The sequence below is a fragment of the Neovison vison genome, unplaced genomic scaffold, assembly GCF_020171115.1.
Source record: "Neovison vison isolate M4711 unplaced genomic scaffold, ASM_NN_V1 Scaffold_122, whole genome shotgun sequence".
NCBI lineage: Eukaryota > Metazoa > Chordata > Mammalia > Carnivora > Mustelidae > Neogale > Neogale vison.
The window spans coordinates 67,501-85,000 of NW_025334911.1; the positions used below are offsets into that span (position 1 = coordinate 67,501).

Below are 17,500 nucleotides of genomic sequence, written 5' to 3' on the forward strand. Positions count from 1 at the left end.
GGGCTGGGGTGGCCAGGGGTCGGGGGGGTCAGGGGCCCGAGGTGACCGGGCTCAGGGGCTGCGGCGTTCAGGGACTGCTGGGAGGCCGCCGCGTTGGCGGCCAAGCGAGTGGGAGGGAGGCCGAAGGGGGAGAGAAAAGAGGAAGGCCAAACAAGACAAGCGTTTGGGGGCGAAAGAAAAAGCCTACAGCACCCGGTATTCCCAGGCGGTCTCCCATCCAAGTACTAACCAGGCCCGACCCTGCTTAGCTTCCGAGATCAGACGAGATCGGGCGCGTTCAGGGTGGTATGGCCGTAGACGCCTGCCGCCGCAGCTGGCCGCCCCAAGAGCCTGCTGCGCGCTTCGCGGGCCCCGGCGCGCGCCGCGGCTCACCCCTCCGCCTGTCCTTGTCCTGGCGCCTGCCTCCCCGCCCGCCCGCCCGCCCAGGGGCCCAGACGCCTGCGGGCCCCGGGGCCTCGCCAAAGTCCCTCCGGGCACTCTCCCATCCCGGGACTCCCCAGCCCCTCCGCCCCGTGCCTCTGCAGGTGGCAAGGGGCTGTGTCCTCGGGCCCGCGCGCGGTGAGCACAGCGCCCCCCAGCGCCCACCCAGCGCCCTAGGCCTGGCCCAGCTGGCCACCTGGCCTTCCCTCCTCTCCTCTCCTCTCCTCTGCTCTCCTCTCCTCTCCTCTCCTCTGCTCTCTTATGCTCTCCTCTCCTCTGCTCTCCTCTGCTCTCCTCTACTCTCCTCCAGTCAGCTCTGCTCGGCTCGGCTCGGCTCGGCTCGGCTCGGCTCGGCTCGGCACGGCTTGGACGGGTTCGGTTCTCCCCTCCTCTGCACCCCGCCTCGCTCCCAGCCCACCCGAGGCCACGAGGACACGGGCGATGCCACACACCAGCCCAGAAGCGGCAGCCCCGCCCCGTGACCCTTCCTCCGCGCGCTTCCCCTCGGCACCCACCCGCAACAGGCCCTGACCAGAGACACGATAGGCCGGCTCACCTACACGGACACAGGGATACCCACGGAGACACAGGGACAGACACAGACTGAGGGATGTCTGCACAGACGGCCAGAACGCAGAGCCCCAGAGACAGACTCTCCAACCCGCAGTCCCCCCCACCCCCCCAGACCCTCCACACCCCCAGCTCCCAGGACAGACGCGGTGACCCTGACCGGCATGGGGACAGGGACCGGGTCGGAGACACGGGTGCACGCAACGCTCACACACCCACTCACACGCACAGGAACACACACACGCACGCACACACCCGCGCACACACGCACTCGGACAAGACACCACCCACCCAGGAGGCTGCGGTGGCCTGGCACCTGTCCCGGGAGGGAGGGCCGGCGTGCGTGGGCAGGGCTTTGGCCTAGGTGGCGGCGCCCTGGAGCTGCCGGAGGAGCCCGGGGAGCCCGAGGACCTGCCGGTGAGGTGTCAGCAGTCCCGTTCGGCTCCCTTTCCTGCCCAGCACCCGGTCTGGCCTGGGGGCCTGCCAGGGATTCTTTCATGGGTCTAGTCTTCTGGTGTGGGGTATGGGGTGTGGGGTGTGGGGTGTGGGGTGTGGCGTGGGGCCGGGGGCGGGGCGGGGGCCTCTCTTGGGCCGGTGTGCGGCGCCTCCGGTCTTTCTCGGAGCGAGACAGCCCCGCGCTTGCCGTGGCTGCTCCCGGGAGACGCAGGGTGGAGCCGAGTGCCCAAGGCGCCGGGAGCCCACGAGGGTCGGCCATCTGGCGTCCTGGGCACCTCGGCCCGGGCGCGGGGCCCCAGGGGCGAAGGGGAGGTGGTCGGTGAGAAGGAAGGGAATGCCCTTCCGGCCTGAGCGGAGCCCAGGCCCGGTGGAGAGAAGGGGCAGGGTGGGCCCAGGTCACGGGGGCGCCGGGAGGGGTGGGGCGGTGGGGCGGGCTGCCGGTGGGCTTTGGAGCTGGGGGCAGCCCGAGGGCCTCGCTAGGGGATCCAGGGCCCAGGGCCCGGGCCCGGGCGCACAGGCCCGAGGAGAGGTTGCCCGAGCCCGGGGTCGAGGCCCGCTCCTGCCTCCTGTCCCCCACAACCCCGGCCCCGGCCCGCCCCTCCCCGCCCTCCTCCCACAGCCCGTCGGCCCCCACCCCCTCCCCGCGTCCATGGCCGTGGTCCTCACCCCGGTCCCCCTTTCCCTGCCTCTGGCCCCCGAGCCCCCTCCAACACTGCCTCTCCCTGCCAGCAGCCCCCCAAGGTCGGCTGAGGCGCGGCTGGGCCTCGTGGCGTGGAGGCGGAAAGGCTGGGTTGTGGCCGGCCGCCCGTGCAGCGGGCCGCCCTTTTGGGGCCAGGGGCCCGCGATGCTGGGGCTGGGGTGGCCAGGGGTCGGGGGGTCAGGGGCCCGAGGTGACCGGGCTCAGGGGCTGCGGCGTTCAGGGACTGCTGGGAGGCCGCCGCGTTGGCGGCCAAGCGAGTGGGAGGGAGGCCGAAGGGGGAGAGAAAAGAGGAAGGCCAAACAAGACAAGCGTTTGGGGGCGAAAGAAAAAGCCTACAGCACCCGGTATTCCCAGGCGGTCTCCCATCCAAGTACTAACCAGGCCCGACCCTGCTTAGCTTCCGAGATCAGACGAGATCGGGCGCGTTCAGGGTGGTATGGCCGTAGACGCCTGCCGCCGCAGCTGGCCGCCCCAAGAGCCTGCTGCGCGCTTCGCGGGCCCCGGCGCGCGCCGCGGCTCACCCCTCCGCCTGTCCTTGTCCTGGCGCCTGCCTCCCCGCCCGCCCGCCCGCCCAGGGGCCCAGACGCCTGCGGGCCCCGGGGCCTCGCCAAAGTCCCTCCGGGCACTCTCCCATCCCGGGACTCCCCAGCCCCTCCGCCCCGTGCCTCTGCAGGTGGCAAGGGGCTGTGTCCTCGGGCCCGCGCGCGGTGAGCACAGCGCCCCCCAGCGCCCACCCAGCGCCCTAGGCCTGGCCCAGCTGGCCACCTGGCCTTCCCTCCTCTCCTCTCCTCTCCTCTGCTCTCCTCTCCTCTCCTCTCCTCTGCTCTCTTATGCTCTCCTCTCCTCTGCTCTCCTCTGCTCTCCTCTACTCTCCTCCAGTCAGCTCTGCTCGGCTCGGCTCGGCTCGGCTCGGCTCGGCTCGGCTCGGCTCGGCACGGCTTGGACGGGTTCGGTTCTCCCCTCCTCTGCACCCCGCCTCGCTCCCAGCCCACCCGAGGCCACGAGGACACGGGCGATGCCACACACCAGCCCAGAAGCGGCAGCCCCGCCCCGTGACCCTTCCTCCGCGCGCTTCCCCTCGCCACCCACCCGCAACAGGCCCTGACCAGAGACACGATAGGCCGGCTCACCTACACGGACACAGGGATACCCACGGAGACACAGGGACAGACACAGACTGAGGGATGTCTGCACAGACGGCCAGAACGCAGAGCCCCAGAGACAGACTCTCCAACCCGCAGTCCCCCCCACCCCCCCAGACCCTCCACACCCCCAGCTCCCAGGACAGACGCGGTGACCCTGACCGGCATGGGGACAGGGACCGGGTCGGAGACACGGGTGCACGCAACGCTCACACACCCACTCACACGCACAGGAACACACACACGCACGCACACACCCGCGCACACACGCACTCGGACAAGACACCACCCACCCAGGAGGCTGCGGTGGCCTGGCACCTGTCCCGGGAGGGAGGGCCGGCGTGCGTGGGCAGGGCTTTGGCCTAGGTGGCGGCGCCCTGGAGCTGCCGGAGGAGCCCGGGGAGCCCGAGGACCTGCCGGTGAGGTGTCAGCAGTCCCGTTCGGCTCCCTTTCCTGCCCAGCACCCGGTCTGGCCTGGGGGCCTGCCAGGGATTCTTTCATGGGTCTAGTCTTCTGGTGTGGGGTATGGGGTGTGGGGTGTGGGGTGTGGGGTGTGGCGTGGGGCCGGGGGCGGGGCGGGGGCCTCTCTTGGGCCGGTGTGCGGCGCCTCCGGTCTTTCTCGGAGCGAGACAGCCCCGCGCTTGCCGTGGCTGCTCCCGGGAGACGCAGGGTGGAGCCGAGTGCCCAAGGCGCCGGGAGCCCACGAGGGTCGGCCATCTGGCGTCCTGGGCACCTCGGCCCGGGCGCGGGGCCCCAGGGGCGAAGGGGAGGTGGTCGGTGAGAAGGAAGGGAATGCCCTTCCGGCCTGAGCGGAGCCCAGGCCCGGTGGAGAGAAGGGGCAGGGTGGGCCCAGGTCGCGGGGGCGCCGGGAGGGGTGGGGCGGTGGGGCGGGCTGCCGGTGGGCTTTGGAGCTGGGGGCAGCCCGAGGGCCTCGCTAGGGGATCCAGGGCCCAGGGCCCGGGCCCGGGCGCACAGGCCCGAGGAGAGGTTGCCCGAGCCCGGGGTCGAGGCCCGCTCCTGCCTCCTGTCCCCCACAACCCCGGCCCCGGCCCGCCCCTCCCCGCCCTCCTCCCACAGCCCGTCGGCCCCCACCCCCTCCCCGCGTCCATGGCCGTGGTCCTCACCCCGGTCCCCCTTTCCCTGCCTCTGGCCCCCGAGCCCCCTCCAACACTGCCTCTCCCTGCCAGCAGCCCCCCAAGGTCGGCTGAGGCGCGGCTGGGCCTCGTGGCGTGGAGGCGGAAAGGCTGGGTTGTGGCCGGCCGCCCGTGCAGCGGGCCGCCCTTTTGGGGCCAGGGGCCCGCGATGCTGGGGCTGGGGTGGCCAGGGGTCGGGGGGGTCAGGGGCCCGAGGTGACCGGGCTCAGGGGCTGCGGCGTTCAGGGACTGCTGGGAGGCCGCCGCGTTGGCGGCCAAGCGAGTGGGAGTGAGGCCGAAGGGGGAGAGAAAAGAGGAAGGCCAAACAAGACAAGCGTTTGGGGGCGAAAGAAAAAGCCTACAGCACCCGGTATTCCCAGGCGGTCTCCCATCCAAGTACTAACCAGGCCCGACCCTGCTTAGCTTCCGAGATCAGACGAGATCGGGCGCGTTCAGGGTGGTATGGCCGTAGACGCCTGCCGCCGCAGCTGGCCGCCCCAAGAGCCTGCTGCGCGCTTCGCGGGCCCCGGCGCGCGCCGCGGCTCACCCCTCCGCCTGTCCTTGTCCTGGCGCCTGCCTCCCCGCCCGCCCGCCCGCCCAGGGGCCCAGACGCCTGCGGGCCCCGGGGCCTCGCCAAAGTCCCTCCGGGCACTCTCCCATCCCGGGACTCCCCAGCCCCTCCGCCCCGTGCCTCTGCAGGTGGCAAGGGGCTGTGTCCTCGGGCCCGCGCGCGGTGAGCACAGCGCCCCCCAGCGCCCACCCAGCGCCCTAGGCCTGGCCCAGCTGGCCACCTGGCCTTCCCTCCTCTCCTCTCCTCTCCTCTGCTCTCCTCTCCTCTCCTCTCCTCTGCTCTCTTATGCTCTCCTCTCCTCTGCTCTCCTCTGCTCTCCTCTACTCTCCTCCAGTCAGCTCTGCTCGGCTCGGCTCGGCTCGGCTCGGCTCGGCTCGGCTCGGCACGGCTTGGACGGGTTCGGTTCTCCCCTCCTCTGCACCCCGCCTCGCTCCCAGCCCACCCGAGGCCACGAGGACACGGGCGATGCCACACACCAGCCCAGAAGCGGCAGCCCCGCCCCGTGACCCTTCCTCCGCGCGCTTCCCCTCGCCACCCACCCGCAACAGGCCCTGACCAGAGACACGATAGGCCGGCTCACCTACACGGACACAGGGATACCCACGGAGACACAGGGACAGACACAGACTGAGGGATGTCTGCACAGACGGCCAGAACGCAGAGCCCCAGAGACAGACTCTCCAACCCGCAGTCCCCCCCACCCCCCCAGACCCTCCACACCCCCAGCTCCCAGGACAGACGCGGTGACCCTGACCGGCATGGGGACAGGGACCGGGTCGGAGACACGGGTGCACGCAACGCTCACACACCCACTCACACGCACAGGAACACACACACGCACGCACACACCCGCGCACACACGCACTCGGACAAGACACCACCCACCCAGGAGGCTGCGGTGGCCTGGCACCTGTCCCGGGAGGGAGGGCCGGCGTGCGTGGGCAGGGCTTTGGCCTAGGTGGCGGCGCCCTGGAGCTGCCGGAGGAGCCCGGGGAGCCCGAGGACCTGCCGGTGAGGTGTCAGCAGTCCCGTTCGGCTCCCTTTCCTGCCCAGCACCCGGTCTGGCCTGGGGGCCTGCCAGGGATTCTTTCATGGGTCTAGTCTTCTGGTGTGGGGTATGGGGTGTGGGGTGTGGGGTGTGGGGTGTGGCGTGGGGCCGGGGGCGGGGCGGGGGCCTCTCTTGGCCCGGTGTGCGGCGCCTCCGGTCTTTCTCGGAGCGAGACAGCCCCGCGCTTGCCGTGGCTGCTCCCGGGAGACGCAGGGTGGAGCCGAGTGCCCAAGGCGCCGGGAGCCCACGAGGGTCGGCCATCTGGCGTCCTGGGCACCTCGGCCCGGGCGCGGGGCCCCAGGGGCGAAGGGGAGGTGGTCGGTGAGAAGGAAGGGAATGCCCTTCCGGCCTGAGCGGAGCCCAGGCCCGGTGGAGAGAAGGGGCAGGGTGGGCCCAGGTCGCGGGGGCGCCGGGAGGGGTGGGGCGGTGGGGCGGGCTGCCGGTGGGCTTTGGAGCTGGGGGCAGCCCGAGGGCCTCGCTAGGGGATCCAGGGCCCAGGGCCCGGGCCCGGGCGCACAGGCCCGAGGAGAGGTTGCCCGAGCCCGGGGTCGAGGCCCGCTCCTGCCTCCTGTCCCCCACAACCCCGGCCCCGGCCCGCCCCTCCCCGCCCTCCTCCCACAGCCCGTCGGCCCCCACCCCCTCCCCGCGTCCATGGCCGTGGTCCTCACCCCGGTCCCCCTTTCCCTGCCTCTGGCCCCCGAGCCCCCTCCAACACTGCCTCTCCCTGCCAGCAGCCCCCCAAGGTCGGCTGAGGCGCGGCTGGGCCTCGTGGCGTGGAGGCGGAAAGGCTGGGTTGTGGCCGGCCGCCCGTGCAGCGGGCCGCCCTTTTGGGGCCAGGGGCCCGCGATGCTGGGGCTGGGGTGGCCAGGGGTCGGGGGGGTCAGGGGCCCGAGGTGACCGGGCTCAGGGGCTGCGGCGTTCAGGGACTGCTGGGAGGCCGCCGCGTTGGCGGCCAAGCGAGTGGGAGGGAGGCCGAAGGGGGAGAGAAAAGAGGAAGGCCAAACAAGACAAGCGTTTGGGGGCGAAAGAAAAAGCCTACAGCACCCGGTATTCCCAGGCGGTCTCCCATCCAAGTACTAACCAGGCCCGACCCTGCTTAGCTTCCGAGATCAGACGAGATCGGGCGCGTTCAGGGTGGTATGGCCGTAGACGCCTGCCGCCGCAGCTGGCCGCCCCAAGAGCCTGCTGCGCGCTTCGCGGGCCCCGGCGCGCGCCGCGGCTCACCCCTCCGCCTCTCCTTGTCCTGGCGCCTGCCTCCCCGCCCGCCCGCCCGCCCAGGGGCCCAGACGCCTGCGGGCCCCGGGGCCTCGCCAAAGTCCCTCCGGGCACTCTCCCATCCCGGGACTCCCCAGCCCCTCCGCCCCGTGCCTCTGCAGGTGGCAAGGGGCTGTGTCCTCGGGCCCGCGCGCGGTGAGCACAGCGCCCCCCAGCGCCCACCCAGCGCCCTAGGCCTGGCCCAGCTGGCCACCTGGCCTTCCCTCCTCTCCTCACCTCTCCTCTGCTCTCCTCTCCTCTCCTCTCCTCTGCTCTCTTATGCTCTCCTCTCCTCTGCTCTCCTCTGCTCTCCTCTACTCTCCTCCAGTCAGCTCTGCTCGGCTCGGCTCGGCTCGGCTCGGCTCGGCTCGGCTCGGCACGGCTTGGATGGGTTCGGTTCTCCCCTCCTCTGCACCCCGCCTCGCTCCCAGCCCACCCGAGGCCACGAGGACACGGGCGATGCCACACACCAGCCCAGAAGCGGCAGCCCCGCCCCGTGACCCTTCCTCCGCGCGCTTCCCCTCGCCACCCACCCGCAACAGGCCCTGACCAGAGACACGATAGGCCGGCTCACCTACACGGACACAGGGATACCCACGGAGACACAGGGACAGACACAGACTGAGGGATGTCTGCACAGACGGCCAGAACGCAGAGCCCCAGAGACAGACTCTCCAACCCGCAGTCCCCCCCACCCCCCCAGACCCTCCACACCCCCAGCTCCCAGGACAGACGCGGTGACCCTGACCGGCATGGGGACAGGGACCGGGTCGGAGACACGGGTGCACGCAACGCTCACACACCCACTCACACGCACAGGAACACACACACGCACGCACACACCCGCGCACACACGCACTCGGACAAGACACCACCCACCCAGGAGGCTGCGGTGGCCTGGCACCTGTCCCGGGAGGGAGGGCCGGCGTGCGTGGGCAGGGCTTTGGCCTAGGTGGCGGCGCCCTGGAGCTGCCGGAGGAGCCCGGGGAGCCCGAGGACCTGCCGGTGAGGTGTCAGCAGTCCCGTTCGGCTCCCTTTCCTGCCCAGCACCCGGTCTGGCCTGGGGGCCTGCCAGGGATTCTTTCATGGGTCTAGTCTTCTGGTGTGGGGTATGGGGTGTGGGGTGTGGGGTGTGGGGTGTGGCGTGGGGCCGGGGGCGGGGCGGGAGCCTCTCTTGGCCCGGTGTGCGGCGCCTCCGGTCTTTCTCGGAGCGAGACAGCCCCGCGCTTGCCGTGGCTGCTCCCGGGAGACGCAGGGTGGAGCCGAGTGCCCAAGGCGCCGGGAGCCCACGAGGGTCGGCCATCTGGCGTCCTGGGCACCTCGGCCCGGGCGCGGGGCCCCAGGGGCGAAGGGGAGGTGGTCGGTGAGAAGGAAGGGAATGCCCTTCCGGCCTGAGCGGAGCCCAGGCCCGGTGGAGAGAAGGGGCAGGGTGGGCCCAGGTCGCGGGGGCGCCGGGAGGGGTGGGGCGGTGGGGCGGGCTGCCGGTGGGCTTTGGAGCTGGGGGCAGCCCGAGGGCCTCGCTAGGGGATCCAGGGCCCAGGGCCCGGGCCCGGGCGCACAGGCCCGAGGAGAGGTTGCCCGAGCCCGGGGTCGAGGCCCGCTCCTGCCTCCTGTCCCCCACAACCCCGGCCCCGGCCCGCCCCTCCCCGCCCTCCTCCCACAGCCCGTCGGCCCCCACCCCCTCCCCGCGTCCATGGCCGTGGTCCTCACCCCGGTCCCCCTTTCCCTGCCTCTGGCCCCCGAGCCCCCTCCAACACTGCCTCTCCCTGCCAGCAGCCCCCCAAGGTCGGCTGAGGCGCGGCTGGGCCTCGTGGCGTGGAGGCGGAAAGGCTGGGTTGTGGCCGGCCGCCCGTGCAGCGGGCCGCCCTTTTGGGGCCAGGGGCCCGCGATGCTGGGGCTGGGGTGGCCAGGGGTCGGGGGGGTCAGGGGCCCGAGGTGACCGGGCTCAGGGGCTGCGGCGTTCAGGGACTGCTGGGAGGCCGCCGCGTTGGCGGCCAAGCGAGTGGGAGTGAGGCCGAAGGGGGAGAGAAAAGAGGAAGGCCAAACAAGACAAGCGTTTGGGGGCGAAAGAAAAAGCCTACAGCACCCGGTATTCCCAGGCGGTCTCCCATCCAAGTACTAACCAGGCCCGACCCTGCTTAGCTTCCGAGATCAGACGAGATCGGGCGCGTTCAGGGTGGTATGGCCGTAGACGCCTGCCGCCGCAGCTGGCCGCCCCAAGAGCCTGCTGCGCGCTTCGCGGGCCCCGGCGCGCGCCGCGGCTCACCCCTCCGCCTCTCCTTGTCCTGGCGCCTGCCTCCCCGCCCGCCCGCCCGCCCAGGGGCCCAGACGCCTGCGGGCCCCGGGGCCTCGCCAAAGTCCCTCCGGGCACTCTCCCATCCCGGGACTCCCCAGCCCCTCCGCCCCGTGCCTCTGCAGGTGGCAAGGGGCTGTGTCCTCGGGCCCGCGCGCGGTGAGCACAGCGCCCCCCAGCGCCCACCCAGCGCCCTAGGCCTGGCCCAGCTGGCCACCTGGCCTTCCCTCCTCTCCTCTCCTCTCCTCTGCTCTCCTCTCCTCTCCTCTCCTCTGCTCTCTTATGCTCTCCTCTCCTCTGCTCTCCTCTGCTCTCCTCTACTCTCCTCCAGTCAGCTCTGCTCGGCTCGGCTCGGCTCGGCTCGGCTCGGCTCGGCTCGGCTCGGCACGGCTTGGACGGGTTCGGTTCTCCCCTCCTCTGCACCCCGCCTCGCTCCCAGCCCACCCGAGGCCACGAGGACACGGGCGATGCCACACACCAGCCCAGAAGCGGCAGCCCCGCCCCGTGACCCTTCCTCCGCGCGCTTCCCCTCGCCACCCACCCGCAACAGGCCCTGACCAGAGACACGATAGGCCGGCTCACCTACACGGACACAGGGATACCCACGGAGACACAGGGACAGACACAGACTGAGGGATGTCTGCACAGACGGCCAGAACGCAGAGCCCCAGAGACAGACTCTCCAACCCGCAGTCCCCCCCACCCCCCCCAGACCCTCCACACCCCCAGCTCCCAGGACAGACGCGGTGACCCTGACCGGCATGGGGACAGGGACCGGGTCGGAGACACGGGTGCACGCAACGCTCACACACCCACTCACACGCACAGGAACACACACACGCACGCACACACCCGCGCACACACGCACTCGGACAAGACACCACCCACCCAGGAGGCTGCGGTGGCCTGGCACCTGTCCCGGGAGGGAGGGCCGGCGTGCGTGGGCAGGGCTTTGGCCTAGGTGGCGGCGCCCTGGAGCTGCCGGAGGAGCCCGGGGAGCCCGAGGACCTGCCGGTGAGGTGTCAGCAGTCCCGTTCGGCTCCCTTTCCTGCCCAGCACCCGGTCTGGCCTGGGGGCCTGCCAGGGATTCTTTCATGGGTCTAGTCTTCTGGTGTGGGGTATGAGGTGTGGGGTGTGGGGTGTGGGGTGTGGCGTGGGGCCGGGGGCGGGGCGGGGGCCTCTCTTGGCCCGGTGTGCGGCGCCTCCGGTCTTTCTCGGAGCGAGACAGCCCCGCGCTTGCCGTGGCTGCTCCCGGGAGACGCAGGGTGGAGCCGAGTGCCCAAGGCGCCGGGAGCCCACGAGGGTCGGCCATCTGGCGTCCTGGGCACCTCGGCCCGGGCGCGGGGCCCCAGGGGCGAAGGGGAGGTGGTCGGTGAGAAGGAAGGGAATGCCCTTCCGGCCTGAGCGGAGCCCAGGCCCGGTGGAGAGAAGGGGCAGGGTGGGCCCAGGTCGCGGGGGCGCCGGGAGGGGTGGGGCGGTGGGGCGGGCTGCCGGTGGGCTTTGGAGCTGGGGGCAGCCCGAGGGCCTCGCTAGGGGATCCAGGGCCCAGGGCCCGGGCCCGGGCGCACAGGCCCGAGGAGAGGTTGCCCGAGCCCGGGGTCGAGGCCCGCTCCTGCCTCCTGTCCCCCACAACCCCGGCCCCGGCCCGCCCCTCCCCGCCCTCCTCCCACAGCCCGTCGGCCCCCACCCCCCCCCCCCCGTCCATGGCCGTGGTCCTCACCCCGGTCCCCCTTTCCCTGCCTCTGGCCCCCGAGCCCCCTCCAACACTGCCTCTCCCTGCCAGCAGCCCCCCAAGGTCGGCTGAGGCGCGGCTGGGCCTCGTGGCGTGGAGGCGGAAAGGCTGGGTTGTGGCCGGCCGCCCGTGCAGCGGGCCGCCCTTTTGGGGCCAGGGGCCCGCGATGCTGGGGCTGGGGTGGCCAGGGGTCGGGGGGGTCAGGGGCCCGAGGTGACCGGGCTCAGGGGCTGCGGCGTTCAGGGACTGCTGGGAGGCCGCCGCGTTGGCGGCCAAGCGAGTGGGAGTGAGGCCGAAGGGGGAGAGAAAAGAGGAAGGCCAAACAAGACAAGCGTTTGGGGGCGAAAGAAAAAGCCTACAGCACCCGGTATTCCCAGGCGGTCTCCCATCCAAGTACTAACCAGGCCCGACCCTGCTTAGCTTCCGAGATCAGACGAGATCGGGCGCGTTCAGGGTGGTATGGCCGTAGACGCCTGCCGCCGCAGCTGGCCGCCCCAAGAGCCTGCTGCGCGCTTCGCGGGCCCCGGCGCGCGCCGCGGCTCACCCCTCCGCCTGTCCTTGTCCTGGCGCCTGCCTCCCCGCCCGCCCGCGCCGCCCAGGGGCCCAGACGCCTGCGGGCCCCGGGGCCTCGCCAAAGTCCCTCCGGGCACTCTCCCATCCCGGGACTCCCCAGCCCCTCCGCCCCGTGCCTCTGCAGGTGGCAAGGGGCTGTGTCCTCGGGCCCGCGCGCGGTGAGCACAGCGCCCCCCAGCGCCCACCCAGCGCCCTAGGCCTGGCCCAGCTGGCCACCTGGCCTTCCCTCCTCTCCTCTCCTCTCCTCTGCTCTCCTCTCCTCTCCTCTCCTCTGCTCTCTTATGCTCTCCTCTCCTCTGCTCTCCTCTGCTCTCCTCTACTCTCCTCCAGTCAGCTCTGCTCGGCTCTGCTCGGCTCGGCTCGGCTCGGCTCGGCTCGGCTCGGCTCGGCACGGCTTGGACGGGTTCGGTTCTCCCCTCCTCTGCACCCCGCCTCGCTCCCAGCCCACCCGAGGCCACGAGGACACGGGCGATGCCACACACCAGCCCAGAAGCGGCAGCCCCGCCCCGTGACCCTTCCTCCGCGCGCTTCCCCTCGCCACCCACCCGCAACAGGCCCTGACCAGAGACACGATAGGCCGGCTCACCTACACGGACACAGGGATACCCACGGAGACACAGGGACAGACACAGACTGAGGGATGTCTGCACAGACGGCCAGAACGCAGAGCCCCAGAGACAGACTCTCCAACCCGCAGTCCCCCCCACCCCCCCAGACCCTCCACACCCCCCAGCTCCCAGGACAGACGCGGTGACCCTGACCGGCATGGGGGACAGGACCGGGTCGGAGACACGGGTTGCACGCAACGCTCACACACCCACTCACACGCACAGGAACACACACACGCACGCACACCCCGCGCACACACGCACTCGGACAAGACACCACCCACCCAGGAGGCTGCGGTGGCCTGGCACCTGCCCCGGGAGGGAGGGCCGGCGTGCGTGGGCAGGGCTTTGGCCTAGGTGGCGGCGCCCTGGAGCTGCCGGAGGAGCCCGGGGAGCCCGAGGACCTGCCGGTGAGGTGTCAGCAGTCCCGTTCGGCTCCCTTTCCTGCCCAGCACCCGGTCTGGCCTGGGGGCCTGCCAGGGATTCTTTCATGGGTCTAGTCTTCTGGTGTGGGGTATGGGGTGTGGGGTGTGGGGTGTGGGGGTGTGGCGTGGGGCCGGGGGCGGGGCGGGGGCCTCTCTTGGCCCGGTGTGCGGCGCCTCCGGTCTTTCTCGGAGCGAGACAGCCCCGCGCTTGCCGTGGCTGCTCCCGGGAGACGCAGGGTGGAGCCGAGTGCCCAAGGCGCCGGGAGCCCACGAGGGTCGGCCATCTGGCGTCCTGGGCACCTCGGCCCGGGCGCGGGGCCCCAGGGGCGAAGGGGAGGTGGTCGGTGAGAAGGAAGGGAATGCCCTTCCGGCCTGAGCGGAGCCCAGGCCCGGTGGAGAGAAGGGGCAGGGTGGGCCCAGGTCGCGGGGGCGCCGGGAGGGGTGGGGCGGTGGGGCGGGCTGCCGGTGGGCTTTGGAGCTGGGGGCAGCCCGAGGGCCTCGCTAGGGGATCCAGGGCCCAGGGCCCGGGCCCCGGGCGCACAGGCCCGAGGAGAGGTTGCCCGAAGCCCCGGGGTCGAGGCCCGCTCCTGCCTCCTGTCCCCCACAACCCCGGCCCCGGCCCGCCCCTCCCCGCCCTCCTCCCACAGCCCGTCGGCCCCCACCCCCTCCCCGCGTCCATGGCCGTGGTCCTCACCCCGGTCCCCCTTTCCCTGCCTCTGGCCCCCGAGCCCCCTCCAACACTGCCTCTCCCTGCCAGCAGCCCCCCAAGGTCGGCTGAGGCGCGGCTGGGCCTCGTGGCGTGGAGGCGGAAAGGCTGGGTTGTGGCCGGCCGCCCGTGCAGCGGGCCGCCCTTTTGGGGCCAGGGGCCCGCGATGCTGGGGCTGGGGTGGCCAGGGGTCGGGGGGGTCAGGGGCCCGAGGTGACCGGGCTCAGGGGCTGCGGCGTTCAGGGACTGCTGGGAGGCCGCCGCGTTGGCGGCCAAGCGAGTGGGAGTGAGGCCGAAGGGGGAGAGAAAAGAGGAAGGCCAAACAAGACAAGCGTTTGGGGGCGAAAGAAAAAGCCTACAGCACCCGGTATTCCCAGGCGGTCTCCCATCCAAGTACTAACCAGGCCCGACCCTGCTTAGCTTCCGAGATCAGACGAGATCGGGCGCGTTCAGGGTGGTATGGCCGTAGACGCCTGCCGCCGCAGCTGGCCGCCCCAAGAGCCTGCTGTGCGCTTCGCGGGCCCCGGCGCGCGCCGCGGCTCACCCCTCCGCCTGTCCTTGTCCTGGCGCCTGCCTCCCCGCCCGCCCGCAGCCCGCCCAGGGGCCCAGACGCCTGCGGGCCCCGGGGCCTCGCCAAAGTCCCTCCGGGCACTCTCCCATCCCGGGACTCCCCAGCCCCTCCGCCCCGTGCCTCTGCAGGTGGCAAGGGGCTGTGTCCTCGGGCCCGCGCGCGGTGAGCACAGCGCCCCCCAGCGCCCACCCAGCGCCCTAGGCCTGGCCCAGCTGGCCACCTGGCCTTCCCTCCTCTCCTCTCCTCTCCTCTGCTCTCCTCTCCTCTCCTCTCCTCTGCTCTCTTATGCTCTCCTCTCCTCTGCTCTCCTCTGCTCTCCTCTACTCTCCTCCAGTCAGCTCTGCTCGGCTCGGCTCGGCTCGGCTCGGCTCGGCTCGGCTCGGCTCGGCTCGGCACGGCTTGGACGGGTTCGGTTCTCCCCTCCTCTGCACCCCGCCTCGCTCCCAGCCCACCCGAGGCCACGAGGACACGGGCGATGCCACACACCAGCCCAGAAGCGGCAGCCCCGCCCCGTGACCCTTCCTCCGCGCGCTTCCCCTCGCCACCCACCCCGCAACAGGCCCTGACCAGAGACACGATAGGCCGGCTCACCTACACGGACACAGGGATACCCACGGAGACACAGGGACAGACACAGACTGAGGGATGTCTGCACAGACGGCCAGAACGCAGAGCCCCAGAGACAGACTCTCCAACCCGCAGTCCCCCCCACCCCCCAGACCCTCCCACACCCCCAGCTCCCAGGACAGACGCGGTGACCCTGGCCGGCATGGGGACAGGGACCGGGTCGGAGACACGGGTGCACGCAACGCTCACAACACCCACTCACACGCACAGGAACCACACACACGCACGCACACACCCGCGCACACACGCACTCGGACAAGACACCACCCACCCAGGAGGCTGCGGTGGCCTGGCACCTGTCCCGGGAGGGAGGGCCGGCGTGCGTGGGCAGGGCTTTGGCCTAGGTGGCGGCGCCCTGGAGCTGCCGGAGGAGCCCGGGAGCCCGAGGACCTGCCGGTGAGGTGTCAGCAGTCCCGTTCGGCTCCCTTTCCTGCCCAGCACCCGGTCTGGCCTGGGGGCCTGCCAGGGATTCTTTCATGGGTCTAGTCTTCTGGTGTGGGGTATGGGGGTGTGGGGTGTGGGGTGTGGGGTGTGGCGTGGGGCCGGGGGCGGGGCGGGGGCCTCTCTTGGCCCGGTGTGCGGCGCCTCCGGTCTTTCTCGGAGCGAGACAGCCCCGCGCTTGCCGTGGCTGCTCCCGGGAGACGCAGGGTGGAGCCGAGTGCCCAAGGCGCCGGGAGCCCACGAGGGTCGGCCATCTGGCGTCCTGGGCACCTCGGCCCGGGCGCGGGGCCCCAGGGGCGAAGGGGAGGTGGTCGGTGAGAAGGAAGGGAATGCCCTTCCGGCCTGAGCGGAGCCCAGGCCCGGTGGAGAGAAGGGGCAGGGTGGGCCCAGGTCGCGGGGGCGCCGGGAGGGGTGGGGCGGTGGGGCGGGCTGCCGGTGGGCTTTGGAGCTGGGGGCAGCCCGAGGGCCTCGCTAGGGGATCCAGGGCCCAGGGGCCGGGGCCCGGGCGCACAGGCCCGAGGAGAGGTTGCCCGAGCCCGGGGTCGAGGCCCGCTCCTGCCTCCTGTCCCCCACAACCCCGGCCCCGGCCCGCCCCTCCCCGCCCTCCTCCCACAGCCCGTCGGCCCCCACCCCCTCCCCCGCGTCCATGGCCGTGGTCCTCACCCCGGTCCCCCTTTCCCTGCCTCTGGCCCCCGAGCCCCCTCCAACACTGCCTCTCCCTGCCAGCAGCCCCCCAAGGTCGGCTGAGGCGCGGCTGGGCCTCGTGGCGTGGAGGCGGAAAGGCTGGGTTGTGGCCGGCCGCCCCGTGCAGCGGGCCGCCCTTTTGGGGCCAGGGGCCCGCGATGCTGGGGCTGGGGTGGCCAGGGGTCGGGGGGGTCAGGGGCCCGAGGTGACCGGGCTCAGGGGCTGCGGCGTTCAGGGACTGCTGGGAGGCCGCCGCGTTGGCGGCCAAGCGAGTGGGAGGGAGGCCGAAGGGGGGAGAGAAAAGAGGAAGGCCAAACAAGACAAGCGTTTGGGGGCGAAAGAAAAAGCCTACAGCACCCGGTATTCCCAGGCGGTCTCCCATCCAAGTACTAACCAGGCCCGACCCTGCTTAGCTTCCGAGATCAGACGAGATCGGGCGCGTTCAGGGTGGTATGGCCGTAGACGCCTGCCGCCGCAGCTGGCCGCCCCAAGAGCCTGCTGCGCGCTTCGCGGGCCCCGGCGCGCGCCGCGGCTCACCCCTCCGCCTGTCCTTGTCCTGGCGCCTGCCTCCCCGCCCGCCCGCCCGCCCAGGGGCCCAGACGCCTGCGGGCCCCGGGGCCTCGCCAAAGTCCCTCCGGGCACTCTCCCATCCCGGGACTCCCCAGCCCCTCCGCCCCGTGCCTCTGCAGGTGGCAAGGGGCTGTGTCCTCGGGCCCCCGCGCGGTGAGCACAGCGCCCCCCAGCGCCCACCCAGCGCCCTAGGCCTGGCCCAGCTGGCCACCTGGCCTTCCCTCCTCTCCTCTCCTCTCCTCTGCTCTCCTCTCCTCTCCTCTCCTCTGCTCTCTTATGCTCTCCTCTCCTCTGCTCTCCTCTGCTCTCCTCTACTCTCCTCCAGTCAGCTCTGCTCGGCTCGGCTCGGCTCGGCTCGGCTCGGCTCGGCTCGGCACGGCTTGGACGGGTTCGGTTCTCCCCTCCTCTGCACCCCGCCTCGCTCCCAGCCCACCCGAGGCCACGAGGACACGGGCGATGCCACACACCAGCCCAGAAGCGGCAGCCCCGCCCCGTGACCCTTCCTCCGCGCGCTTCCCCTCGCCACCCACCCGCAACAGGCCCTGACCAGAGACACGATAGGCCGGCTCACCTACACGGACACAGGGATACCCACGGAGACACAGGGACGACACAGACTGAGGGATGTCTGCACAGACGGCCAGAACGCAGAGCCCCAGAGACAGACTCTCCAACCCGCAGTCCCCCCACCCCCCCAGACCCTCCACACCCCCAGCTCCCAGGACAGACGCGTGACCCTGACCGGCATGGGGACAGGGACCGGGTCGGAGACACGGGTGCACGCAACGCTCACCACACCCACTCACACGCACAGGAACACACACACGCACGCACACACCCGCGCACATCACGCACTCGGACAAGACACCACCCACCCAGGAGGCTGCGGTGGCCTGGCACCTGTCCCGGGAGGGAGGGCCGGCGTGCGTGGGCAGGGCTTTGGCCTAGGTGGCGGCGCCCTGGAGCTGCCGGAGGA

The 17,500-nt window shown here is 72.2% G+C and overlaps 8 non-coding genes across 8 annotated transcripts; all 8 read right to left on the reverse strand.

The window, feature by feature from the left end:
- Positions 1 to 180: 180 nt before the first annotated feature.
- LOC122898104 lies at positions 181 to 299 on the reverse strand. The gene has a single exon (XR_006382839.1). It is a non-coding gene; the product is annotated as a 5S ribosomal RNA (ribosomal RNA).
- A 2,176-nt stretch (positions 300 to 2,475) lies between these two features.
- LOC122898105 lies at positions 2,476 to 2,594 on the reverse strand. Its single transcript, XR_006382840.1, has one exon. It is a non-coding gene; the product is annotated as a 5S ribosomal RNA (ribosomal RNA).
- A 2,182-nt stretch (positions 2,595 to 4,776) lies between these two features.
- LOC122898106 lies at positions 4,777 to 4,895 on the reverse strand. Its single transcript, XR_006382841.1, has one exon. It is a non-coding gene; the product is annotated as a 5S ribosomal RNA (ribosomal RNA).
- A 2,177-nt stretch (positions 4,896 to 7,072) lies between these two features.
- LOC122898107 lies at positions 7,073 to 7,191 on the reverse strand. The gene has a single exon (XR_006382842.1). It is a non-coding gene; the product is annotated as a 5S ribosomal RNA (ribosomal RNA).
- A 2,177-nt stretch (positions 7,192 to 9,368) lies between these two features.
- Positions 9,369 to 9,487, reverse strand: LOC122898108. The gene has a single exon (XR_006382843.1). It is a non-coding gene; the product is annotated as a 5S ribosomal RNA (ribosomal RNA).
- A 2,184-nt stretch (positions 9,488 to 11,671) lies between these two features.
- On the reverse strand, positions 11,672 to 11,790 carry LOC122898110. The gene has a single exon (XR_006382844.1). It is a non-coding gene; the product is annotated as a 5S ribosomal RNA (ribosomal RNA).
- Positions 11,791 to 13,983: 2,193 nt separating this feature from the next.
- On the reverse strand, positions 13,984 to 14,102 carry LOC122898112. Its single transcript, XR_006382846.1, has one exon. It is a non-coding gene; the product is annotated as a 5S ribosomal RNA (ribosomal RNA).
- A 2,197-nt stretch (positions 14,103 to 16,299) lies between these two features.
- LOC122898113 lies at positions 16,300 to 16,418 on the reverse strand. Its single transcript, XR_006382847.1, has one exon. It is a non-coding gene; the product is annotated as a 5S ribosomal RNA (ribosomal RNA).
- Between the last annotated feature and the right edge of the window lie 1,082 nt (positions 16,419 to 17,500).